The following is a 12,924-nucleotide window of genomic DNA, read 5'->3' as shown; positions in this document are numbered from 1 at the left end:
TTGCCAAGGGTGGTCCAGGCAGTGGACAACTGTTAGAAATGAGGGGGCAGATTTATGATAACTGGCGCATCCCCAGGGATGCACCAGTTATTTTGCGCCGCTGCCCCGCCACCCATGGTGCGCCGCATTTACAATGCGGCACACCATGGGGCAAAATCGGCACAGATGCGTGACGCATCTGTGCCGTAAAGGTGCCACATTGCTGGAGTTGCGACGCAACTCCAGCAATGCTCGGGGGTGCCCCATCTTTACAATGCTGCGTCAAGACCTACGCCTGCTTCAAGCAGGCGCAGGGTTTTGACGCAGCATTGCCCTGAAAGTGACTGAGTGAATCCTTATAGATTTCACTCAGCCACTTTTGCGAGGCGCACCTGCCCCGGAACGCCCACCCTGCGCCGGAACGCCCACAAGTGGTGCAGGGCTTTACAACGTGACGCATCTGCCTAGATGTGTCACGTTGTAAATGGGTCGTAGGGATGCGCCACGTTTACGCCGCAGTTGCGTGACGCAAACGTGGCGCATTCCCAACATAAATCTGCCCCGTGGTCTCTATTTGGCAGAGACCAGGCTTATCTAAAGAGGCAATGTGTAAAGTATGTGTGTAACACATTCACAGTAGCACAATTACAAAAATATTCCACACAGGGTAAGAAAAAGAGATCCTAAGTTTTATGAATAAAACAAGACTGACACGACAAAAAAACAAAAAGTAGGACTAGAGTTATGAATTTGTTAAGATTATTTAAAAATATAATGCTTACAGTCATAAAGCGCCAGCTGGGGACAATTGGTCACACTAGACTGGGGTAAATCCAAAGTACAGGGCGCCCAGGATGGAGCGCAGGCTGGCTACAGAACTCATGCAGGTCCTGTTGAAAAAGTACCTTGGATGAAGGAATCGCTGACGTCGAAGTCCTGTTGCGAGTAGCATAGGCGGTGATGTGCTGTCGCCGATCCCATTGTTAGTTCCAATCTGTTCAATCAGTGAGACTTTGTTGACAAACTCCTTAGCGATAAAGGCGATGAATTGTCATCAAGACTGCGCAGTCTGTCATTGTCGAACCACGCAATCCGTTAAAGCAATATCGTGGAGCAGCAACTGCATCATTGTGGAAGTAGATGCTTCGGTTCAGATCGGCGCAAAGTTGTCGATGCGTTGGTTCTGCTGGATTGGCAAAGAAAAGTACCTTCCCAGGGCCCAGGACTGGATTGACACTACTTAGCAAGGCAGGACTCAAAGATGGCAGAGTCCACGTGCTATTGCAGGGTTCAAGGAAGTCTTTGATGGCCCTGACATTTCAAAACAGGGGGCGAACCAGGAAGCCCTTAGAGTCACTCTGGGTTCAAGTGAGATGGGCCCAGTCCTTGCCTCAAAAGTGCAGAGGACAGCAAGTAGCAGGTAACAGAGAGCAAAGCAGAGCAGAAAAACAGTTTTTCCAGAGATGCAGTCAAGCATAATGGCAGTCCTTGTATCAGCACAGCAGTCATTCTTGCTAGCAGAGTTCTTCACAGGTCCAGTCGTGTACTACCTTGGAGGGGTGAGAGACCCAGTACTTATACCCAGTTGTGCCTTTGAAGAAGGGATAACTTCAAAGAAGGGTATTTGAAGTTCACAAAAGATCTTTCTGCTTAGCCCTTGCTCTGGAGTATCAGCAGGGGCAATCAGCTCTTTGTGTGGGGATACTACTCTACCTATTCAGTTGCAAGTGTCAACTCCCCCCTCCCTTCCTGCCCAGGAAGGGCCATCAGGATTCGGATGGGGGCTCAGACACATCTACCCATCCTATGTTTGTGGCTGTCTAGAGGGAATCTACAAAGTGAAGCTGTCACCTCCTCAAGATGTATGTTGGAGACAGACTGCAGAAACACAGAGAAGTATCAGCAGATAAATGCTCACTTTCTAAAAGTATTAACGGGACGGACATGTTTGCATGCTTGATTTACTCGGCAGCGTTAAGCTTTGTATATCCCGTATTTTGAGGGTGCCGGCTCAGTGACTGCACTGGGTCTTATGGGTGCATGGTTATTTTTCCTGTGTACCTGCATTTCTGAGGCTGGATTCCAGAGTTTACACCCTTATTTTGTAGCTCCCTTGTTTTTACCTTGTCTGAATAGTTTAATATATACTTCAAAATGCCGTCAATGCTTTTCCTTGGCATATATTGATGAGGGGGCTTTCACTGCAATTGTCGTTCCTGTGACCTGAGGGACTTGTTTTAACATTTTGTCCACTGCCTATGTTTTTTCAATTACGCTTTATATTGTGTTTTTCATTATTATTTATGGTGTAACTGTACGAGCACCTTTTAGTTATTGTTTCATTATGGTTTTTCTGTATAAAGATGTCTGTAGTAAAAAAAGTTTTTTGCAGTAGCGATTGTTTTTGATTGATTGTTGGCACCTTTTCATTATTTCTTTAGCCTTGTATGGTCTTTGCAGTTTATAAATATTGCTTTTTCATTTTCCTTACATTTATGTATAATTGTAGTAGTTTGTTGTTTTAATGTAATTAATTCCTCGAACCACTGTAGCTGTTATATTATTTATCTGCCCCAGGTTTGGATAATAGGGCCACCCCTGTTGGATGTAACCACTTTCTAAAAGTGTCATTTATAAAATAGTAAAGTTTAATCCAATTTTACATGACACAGCTACTCCTTTCTAATCAGGAATTACAGCTTAAAGTGTATTATGGAATTTCCAATGTTAACCTAGAAGAGGAGTATGCCTCACAGTAGTGAAAACACATTTGAGTGTTTGTCACTACTAGGACATGCAAAACGTAAAAGAACATGTCCTACCTTTCACTTACACCCCACCCTGCCCTATGGGCAATCTAGGTTCCTACCTTAGGGGTGACTTTGGTGTAATAAAAGGGGAGCTTAATGCTTGGCAAGGGGCTTTAAATGTCAAGTTGAAATGGCAGTAAACTACACACACAAGTCCTACAGTGGCAGGCCTTAGACAGGTTTGAAAGTCTACTTGTGTAGGTAGCACTATCAGTGCTGCATGCCCACTAATAGTATTTAATGTACTGGTCTGTGGTCTATGGTATATCACTTTACAAGGGACTTACAGGTACATTAAATATGCCTAATGTGTATACACCAATGTTACCATGTTTAGGTGAGAAGCATATGCACGTTAGCACTGGTCAGCAGTGGTTAAGTGCTCAGAGTCCTAAGGCCAACAAAAAGTTACACCAAAAGAGGAGGTAAGCAGACAAACAGTTTGGGGGAAGCCCAGCCTAAGAATGACAGAAATAACAACAACAGTGATGTCAGAGATGAAGTTCATATGGGCAGGGAGAGGTTTATCTACTGGATTTCAGAGTTACCACACCAATGGCAAGTAGAAACTCTGTGTTCCAGGATTGGGGTATATAACACCAATTCCCTTTGTCCTGTTCGGGACCAGAAATCTAGGCATTTCACTTTGGACTGCCAGGAAAGGCTGCCTACTCTCTGCTCCAAAGGGGAACGCTGACCAACTTCTCAGGAGGGTCATTTGAGGTGTCTTTGCATGATGAAGATGATGCTTGGAAGAAGTGGGGCCATGTAGGAGCCGAGGTGGGGATGAGCCGAAGACAACTGGATCTGTTTTGCACATGTGCACCTGCTTTTACGCCCCAGGGCACACTGGTATTACAGATGGAACCACAGACGCTTGTTCTAGCGCTATCTTCAGAGGTCATCCCCACATTTGCATGTAGTTGTGGCACAATACAAATGAGAGAATCACTTTGCCTCTGCTTCCACGCCATAATACCAATGTGGGTGCAGCAGCAAACATGTCCTTTGGAGGCGCACTGACAGGGTTCAATAAAAAGGTGGTGCACTATCAGTGGCCCCCTGAGGATAGCACTCGAAAAGAGGGCAAAGAATGTCCAATGGAACCCCAGAAACCCCCATCAGGGGGCTACAGTGAATCACTGTACCACCCTGCAGGGGTATATCTAACCTGTCTCTAAAATGCAGGCTGGTTGCCGCCTGCACAGAGAAAGATGGAGCTGCTTTGAATCAGCTGCTCTGTAGTCCACTGAATGTGCTGCTTCCAGGACAGCATGAGGTAGTGGCTTGCCTTAGGTCAGCACATTTATTTTAATAGGGCGCCCTATTTAATTCAGCCCCTGCTGTGCACCAGGGAAGGATCTGTAGCACTCTGTATGGGTGAGGCCTTGGAGTCCCAGAGGTGCTGTTACAGTAGAGCTAGACCTAGTACCCATGTAGATAGACGGTATATGGGAGCTCACATCTGTTTGAGTTCCCCTGCAACAACTGAATGGCGCATAACCACAGGGTACCGCAAGAAATCAGATTAAATCCACTGCCCCAGGAGGAACAAGCCAAAGTGTCTGGGGACAGCTACTTTAATGTAGTTCCGGTATCTCTCCCAGCCATTTTGACCTTTTGAAATGGATGCTGAGACACGCCTCTCTGTGGTTCAAATGTGGTATGCTGCAAGGCTTGTGTTATGCTGAAGGGCAGGTCCCAGATGTACAATGCCAGCAATGTCAGAAGACACTGGGGCTTCGAGTTAGAATGCCCTTGGGGTCATCATTGAAGGATTGCATGCTGTGAGCCTTGAAGATATACAAACAAAATATGATAAGCACATTTAACTCAATGCATGAATAATACATCAGTTTGAAAATTGACAAAATTCATGAAAAATTAGTTTGAAGACAGATTTCGTGGCAGTGCCTTAAAGGCAAGCACTGCCCCATCACGTTTGTGCGTAAAAGCCACCACACACATCGAACTGAGAACATAAATAATAACATGGCAGAGGTGGGCAGCTCATTTGACTTTAGGGTGATTCTTAACCATCGAATTACAATTTACAAGAAGTTATCAAGTACGGCTTTTGGGACGATATCAGACAATCCAGACTAAACAGTATGCTGTGATCGAGAGAAAAAGAAAATAGCTGCAGTAGTAGAAAGTAGTGTTTTGTGGTAAATGCACGTTTGCAGGCAGTGTCTTGTTTTTGTGCCTCTATCACTTGATCAGCCCACTGGTGCTCTGAAGCTCATTCAGTCCCACCACTTAAAGAGATAACACCACAGAAGGTTATGGTTAGGGTCCGGGAGCGTTCATACTGTTCTAGAAGGGCAGTAGGGAGAAAACATGACAGTAGACCAAGGGTAGGCAGATAGATTCCCAGATTATATAGGTGTTATTGGAAAACAAGGGCTAGACCAAACCCAGGACCGTACTCACTACACAAATATCTCGTGGCTTAGTTAGCAAGTACCTGCCAGAGCGGAGTTGACATAGTGTGAGATTTGGGGGGTGGAATGCGTTTGACTATTGCTGCAGGGAGTGGTTTGATGCTGACATTTGCGCAGACAAGCTCTGAATACCAAGTGCCAACAGTCTGTCCATTGAGAGGATCATGCTTTCTGACCTTCTGACCCCTGGGCATGGGGTATAGCTTGCGGTATTCTCAGACCATGCTGTTGACACGTGGACAGGGAGGGCATGATCTGGCTTGACCCGTCAACAACATTGATTCGGATATAAACATCCACTTTGAAGACCTTTGAAAAATGTAAAGTTGTTATTTTCCTTGTAAAATTAAAAGTTGTTTTTCCTCAATGTGGAATGCAGTGCGTGTTTTGCATGCGCGGTGGTGGTTTTAGCTGCCTGGTTACTTTTACTTCCATATTTTAAAACAGCAGCAGTAGCGAGATATATTTTTCCAAGACAATAGCCAAAGCCCGAGCCAAAAAGATAACGTAAATCTTGAATTTCTAGAGTGCCATCAGTTGTATTCCTGTTTCCTAAAGTTTAAGAAAATATTTAGATTTATTAAAATAATCTTTGTTTTACCCACTACGTCTGCTCATTCAGCCATTCAGCAATGTTGCTGCTCAGGGCTTTAAGTGGGATGAAAAAACTGGGGGGTCTCTCAAAGGGGCGTGGCCAGTGTACTTAGGGGCGTGTCCTTAAAACACTTACTCTAAAATTCTGTGCTTAGCATAGTGTGACACCCGACTTGGATTTTGCGGTTCCTGTCATTGGATCCAGATATGTGATACAACAAGTAACATCATACCTACAATAAGTCAGGACTATTGGCTTTGTCAATGGTTATTAGTTGCATAGGATAAATAAGCTGTAACTATGGCTTGTTACATATAATATTGAAAAAGTTTCAAATTAAAGCATTGGTGACCCTACCACAATGTTGCTGCTCTTGCGTTTCAGAAAGAGAAGGGAAATCCAGAAAGAAAATGACTCTTTAAAGGTATTCCCATCCCCCACAACGCTCACCTGACATGACGTCATGGCGTAACTTCTCCACTAGTGAGAAGTGAGCAGTGTGGGCAGCGCACAACCATGTGCTTACTGTCTCCAAACGGGACTTTATCGGGCTGTTTTGCGCCCTGGCACTTTTTTCCAGACTGCAGTGACAGGAAACTTCTGTCACTGCAGTCCGGAAAAAATGGACCGCCTGTACCAGGGCTCAAAACAGAGCCCGATAGAGACCCGTTTCGAGGTCCCTTGAAAAAAACTGCTGGTGCTCAGACCCCTTGAGACCCGGCCCACTTAAAGCCCTGTTGCTGCTTTATTTTCTAGCCCAGCAGCCGAGCGTAGGGAGGTCTCCCTCGCCCCCACCCCCTCCGCGAATTGGGGAATGGGAGTGGCGCGGGCCTCTGCTCTGCCCCTTTTGGGCTTCTTGGGCTGTTTGGGATAGCCCAAGGGATATTTATTTCCCCATTTTGGGTTTCCTGCCACCATTTTGTGGTATTCCCGGTGGCTGGTCTTAGGCTGGTCAGAATATTTTATAATTTAGTTAGTGAGTGCGTTTGTGGCTCCTGCGCAAGGAGTAAGTGCATGTTACGCATACTTTGGGATATAAAGCTCTTTTTGTGGTATTGGGGCAGGGGGTAGTTTGGGTTGTGGGGAAAATATGGAGATTTCGTTATGAATACTGTATGGTACATGGGTTTCTATGACGGAATTTTATATGTTACGTTGACGTATGGTAGCTGAGGTTCATTGATGTGGGAGCTCTTTCATATGGGAGTGGGAAACTTTTTTTGGTCATATTGGGGAGTGTTTGGTGTTTTTGGGATGCGGACGATATGGGCGGAGTATTGGTTTGGAGTGTCTCGAAAGGGCGTTGGTGGCTTCATGACGGGTAGTTTCGGTTTTACTGTTTTGAGCAAATGGGGAGGAGGGCCGAAGGGGTTGGGATATGATTTTGGTCATGGAGAGAGGTTTTTGGAGATTTCTGGAAATGGCAGGATGGCCTTTGGGCACTTGCGATCAAGTGGGGGGAGGGCGATGGGTGCGAGAATCCTCTTGCCTCGAAGTAGTTTTTTCTTTAAGGTAAGCGGAACGTTTGAGCGCGCGCGTGTATTTTACGCTCAGTGCAGAAATGAAGTAGAGGCACTTTGAGCGTTAGGCTTCATCGTACATGCTGGTTACCTAGGCAAGGTATGAGTAAAAAATAGGAACCCAGTCGCTTTTTGGTTCTACCACTTATTTTATTTTGGGCAGATTGTGTTTAATCAATGGGTGTTTTGATTATTTGTTTGAAATTAGCAAATTGCTTCACTTGAAAATATATTTATAGTAGTCTGAGGACTTACTTTGTCATACACAACACGATATTCATTATTTACAAATTATTACATTTAACACGAAAAAACAAACAATTAAAATACAACTGTACATAAACATTTCAATTTACATATTACATTAAACAAGGTGTGGACTGTACCCTCCTAACAGATTTCATCACCAGACCTTTCTCAAGTGTCTTTGGTATATTTGCGGACTGGTATCGCAAGGGCAGAATTTACAAAAAAATATTCTGTTAACTGGAAGAGTTAATTAGTATATAACACCCTTTGCGCTAAAGCAGTTCGTCAATTGGAGTGAACAAAGGTAAGCCGACGTGTTTCCAAGCCTGTGTCTTGGTCATCAGGCTCTTCTTCAGGGCTTTTGTTAGTGGGTACCTATGTGAAAATAATATGGGACACGTTTGAGACAAGGAACCTCTCTCTTATGCTGGGAAAGTGCCTTAAGTCAGTTACGTTCATTATTACCTTTGCGGTGAAAGGAGTCTGAGTCTGTCTTGCTCGCGACTTCTGACTGACAACTCATTCTGCAGAGGTAAAGGGCAAACTTTATATCTAGTTTCTATGTGTATACAGCATGAACGATGTCTCTGTTGTTTTGTTTAAAGATAAAAAGTCAGGACTTGCATTTACCTATTTATCTTGGTTTTGGTGGCTGAGTTTCAGAGTCTTTTTGTTCTTTGATCAGGTGTTGTTAGGGCGGCGGCGGCAGGGTCTATGTAAACGATAAAGTTTAAAGATTTATATGATTCGGGCGTTTCGACCATTTACGGAGCTCGGGTTTACCCTTCGTAATGATTACTTACTTGGGGTTTCAGCCCGCAGGCTGGCCGCTGCTCTCGTGATTCTGACGGAATCTGTGTTCTTTCAACTAGGGATTAGTCGTGTTTGCTGCAAAAGCGAGAGGGTTGATTTTTAGGGTGATATTTTAGCAAAAGCGATTGTTTGCTCCCTTTGTGTTGTCTCTTACCTTTGGAAATCTTTCATAGCTCTGTGATTATCCTGCCTTCTTCCGTGTTCAACGGTTTGCTGGGTGGTACTGATCACATGACATCTTTACTTATACTTGTGTCATGTGGTTTAGAGGTTCTGGGAAATGTAGTCCTGACTGATGTTGGTTATTTAAGTCTTATACAGGGGATGCAGCTATACTTTCAGGCTTCAGTTTCTTCATTGAGACCTGTGGTCACGCAGTCAAGAGGTTACCCAGGCAAGAGCGTTTTTCTGGCCCCAAGCAAACCCGTTTGTAGGGTTAAGTTGTAGAGAGGCATAGCTTTTTGTGGGGAGATTGTTTCGTTAGGATTGTCATGGCGCATTGTTCATTTGAGGCATTAGAACTTTCCAAAGAGAATAGGTAAAATGTAGGTAAAGGGATGAGCTCCTTATCTTTTCCTCAAGACGGGTGGCTTTTCCTCACCCACTCTGGGGGCACTTACCTGCGTGCCTCTTATTGCAGGGTTAGTTAGGGAGGAGTAGGCCCTGGGTATGTTGGAATAGCAGGCGGGATACAGACAGGGACCAGCACACCGGACCATATATGGGTGGCCGGATCACCTCTGCAGCTTTCCTGACACGGGTGGGCACTGTACGGCCCCGTTACCCCATGGTGAAGAGAAGGCTGGGTCCAGTATGGCCACTCTGGAGCGTCAGGGGCCCACACGATCACTGCCCCACGTAGGCCCCCGCACGGCTTCGGCGGTGCACCAAGCCAAGGGGGACAGTACTCCCCCTGCAGAATTGCGTCTCAGAAAGCAGCTTTTTGGTTATGGAACAAAAGATCACTGCCCAACGCAGGCCCTGTACGGCTTCGGTGGTGCACTAGGCCAAGGGGGATGGTACTCCTTCTGGCAGAAATCGACTCAGACACAAATGGTCAGGGGTGTGCTGTTTGGGGTCACAGGTTCAAAGGATGAGGGATGCTGTCAAGGTACTATGAGGATGTGCAGTTAAGCACGAGGGTAGGAGGAAAATAATGCAGTGTGTGAGGGCGGACACATGCATTATCACACCTCAGCTTATGAGGGAGTTGTTGGTTGGGGATAATTTGCAGGAGGTACTGAAGCACGGCTTCGGCAAGAAACCTGTCAGCGCCATTCAAGGAGGCATCTTTCTAAACTCGGGGTTCACGGGTGCAGGTAGGTATTCTGAAGAAGGGCATCGCATAGCGCCGTGAGGGGCACCGTGAAGGGCTGTCCCTCAGGAGTACTTAAGAAGGGAGTACAGGCTGTAAGAGCCGAGCAGAGCTTGTCTGCCACCCCTTACATACACACCAGGCGGTGCCGCCCACACTGTGCTGTTTTGTGAATCATGGCGGATGTTGCTGTTTCTGTATGTTGCCTGATTAAATACATTTTCAGAGTGCTCATAGCCATCTTGCGTGCATTGCATTATATTGTTGCGTTGCTATTGCATTTATTTAGCGCTTCATACTCCTTTGCAGACACCAATGCACGTTTTCTGGCGAGCAGCACAAAACACCATGGGGAGAGCTTGACTGGCAGGGCGCTGGGCTTGCTGTGAGTCTTTGGGAAGCAGTGTTTTGTTGTGCGTGAAATGATCAGAGTGGCGTACTCACGGTGTCTTGGGTAGCAGCACTCATCAGTGTGATGGAGCAAGAAGGACGGAGAGTGAGGATGGTACATATCACATGAGCTAGCTATGGCAGTTCTGCAGGTCAATTTTATATGGCTACTGAAGATCTTCCATCCACCTGGTGCGTGTGACTAGCAATGAGAATATCCAAAGCATCAATGTCGGCGTCTAAATAGGACCAAATAGAGAGGGGCAGAGAGGGGATAAGGAGAGGACAAAGATCCACCAGGCTGTCTACACTGCAGTCATTCCAATGGGACTAACTCCTTGTGCCCAATTCTGACTGTAATGGGGCCTGTGGACAGAGCCTACAGGAAAGGACTATTATTTTTTATTTTAAAAGGATTCTGTTAGAATTGAACAAGTTCAACAAGATAATGCTGTCAAAGAGCCTGGTTTCGAATTCTTGTATATTTTGTATCTTGGAATGCCATATTTTTGCCACCTGTACTAATGATGTTGTTCCAATAAAAGTCGTCTTCTAGGGAGGGATGATGAGTTGAGGTGCAGCCTTCAGCTCAGCTACTTGTTTGAGAGTACCTGTAGAGTGTCACTTGTAGATACAGTGGGCCTTTTCCCAGGATAGCTCTGGGTGATGCCATGTGCCTTCAAGACATAACATGTAGCTGTTGGCAACCAGTGTAGAGATTGAAGCACCAGTATCATTTGTACCCTTGGTTGAAAATGTAATAGTAGTTGTCTTGGCACTATGTATTGGATCATTTGTAGCTTTTGTAGTAATAAGCAGGGAGTTCCTAGGTACAACCTATTTTTGTAGTCTACTCATGATGTAACCTATGAGACAATGGCATGTAGTTTCTGATGGTATCCCTGGTGAAGGATGATATATCCTAGTGTTCGCATTGTGTAGAAAATACTCCTTGTGCCTGCTTTGACATGTAGAGTTAGTTACAGATAGTTTTGAATTCATGGTCACTTCAAGGTTTGTTACTTCACTTGCTGTCAGAGCCTCCAGTGCTGTGGGCCACATTGTTGTTGGTTGGTACTTGTTCCACTATGCAAAGGTCATGCTCTCGGTTTTGCGGGCATCAAGTTTAAAATGGTTGATCATCATCCATTCATTAATGGCATGCAGTCTTGATCTGTTATTAAGGTTTTCCAGTGTTACTATAAAGATTAAATCTTTCCAGTGATCCTCGTTCTGATTAAGAATTGATTCCTTCTTGGTTTTATGGACAATGTACTGAAGTGACAGCGATGGGGATGCTCAGTAGCAATAATAGTGCGAGGAAGTTTGATAAGAACATGACACTGCAGTATATCTACAGCAACTCCTCCAGACTACACACCAATCAGGTATTGCAGTACCTCCAGGAATGGTGCACTTCCCCACCAGGGGAAAACAATGTTGTTCAAAGAAAGACGAGAAAATGATAGTAGTGCTTCACTGGCAAACTCTGTAAAGTGGCGCTAATGTGTGTGGGTGTGAATAAAACCAATCTGGCCACTTTGCAACCACTCTATCTTGCTTTATTTCTTTTTCGTATTTTGAACCTTTTTTTTTCTTTCCGTCCCGAAACTGCACTTTGGAATAGAAAAAGTTTAGAAAAAGATGACAGTTGCAGAAAAAGTGTTTCTTTCTTTTTTTAGTCCAATTCACAGGGGAACAAATAAAGGAAAGGAAAAGAAAGAGAGGGTAAGAGCCGTTTGTTGAAGTCATGGCTTTCAGCAAGTGAGGAGCAAGACAAAGACAGAAAGAGAAGTAATGAGAAGAAGAGGAAGAAAGAGGGGTCAGCTACCAGCAGCGGACCAGGAGAAGTGACCACGGCAGGGAAATGTGAGATGAGTGCAGTGAGCGGGAGGGGTGTAGGGTTCATCATATTCAGAAGCTGGCCCCATACCATGGTAAGGCAGATAAATCCATACGATCATGCACAGCACGAATCATGCGAACAGGGCTTGCAGTGCATGGAAAGGCAACACAAGAAAAAGAGTTCTCCCAAACAACAGCTAAGCCCTGAAAGCACAAGGAAACTGTACTCGGCCAGTACTACTCAGCCTTCAACGAATATGACGTGTCGGCTGCGGGAACAAGTTAGGAGGTAGCAAAGTAGAGCAACACTGGAGTCAATCCATGGTAAGCAGCAGGTGGGAAAAAAGTTGTATTATTGGTTACAGCAGGTCTTTCAGATAGCGCATGCGCTCTGCCTAGGCTCGACCTAATACTGATTCCCTTCTGGTCTTTGTCCTCATATTTCACCAGTGTCTATGGACAGGCAAGACACGGCCTTCCCTTAAATGAAAGGTTTCAGAGCTAGAAGTCCCACTGAAGTCCACTATATCAAGAAATAATCAACTGGCCATTAGTTTTCTTCTGGTATGTGATCTGCTTTGTATGTGTTTTGGTAATAATTCAGCAAGGTACCCAAGCATTTCTCGAAAACAAGAAGATCATCTATCCTTCTAATTTTTTCAGGGACTTTTTTTGAGGAAGAACACGCTAGAGTTGTAAAAGCATCCTTCATTTTCCCACATTCTTCTGTAGTAAGAGCAGTATAATATCTGATATTCTTAAGGTCCTCCTAGACACTTAAGTGTTAAATTATTGAATGAGGTATTTGGCCGCATTAACTTGTGTAGCTTTTTGAGTTAAAACTTACGTTTTGAATTTGATATAAATGTGCACAGCTAACGGAGTTGACAAAGTGACTGTGAAATAGGGGCTTTTATAAATAGATTGAAGACCTTTCTTTTTGCTGATTTTTTTAGGGGAGAAA

General features: G+C 44.9%; 1 long non-coding RNA gene across 1 annotated transcript; it reads right to left on the bottom strand.

Moving 5' to 3' along the window:
- Window positions 1–7,605: 7,605 nt before the first annotated feature.
- Window positions 7,606–8,617, bottom strand: LOC147751129 (uncharacterized). Its single transcript, XR_015299943.1, has 5 exons — window positions 8,565–8,617; window positions 8,401–8,485; window positions 8,228–8,309; window positions 8,063–8,121; window positions 7,606–7,972 (listed from the first exon to the last, which is right to left on the bottom strand). It is a non-coding gene; the product is annotated as an uncharacterized LOC147751129 (long non-coding RNA).
- Window positions 8,618–12,924: the final 4,307 nt, after the last annotated feature.

The sequence above is a fragment of the Lissotriton vulgaris genome, chromosome 1_1 (assembly GCF_964263255.1).
Source record: "Lissotriton vulgaris chromosome 1_1, aLisVul1.2, whole genome shotgun sequence".
Taxonomy (NCBI): Eukaryota; Metazoa; Chordata; class Amphibia; order Caudata; family Salamandridae; genus Lissotriton; species Lissotriton vulgaris.
This window is presented reverse-complemented; position numbering and strand designations above follow the sequence as displayed.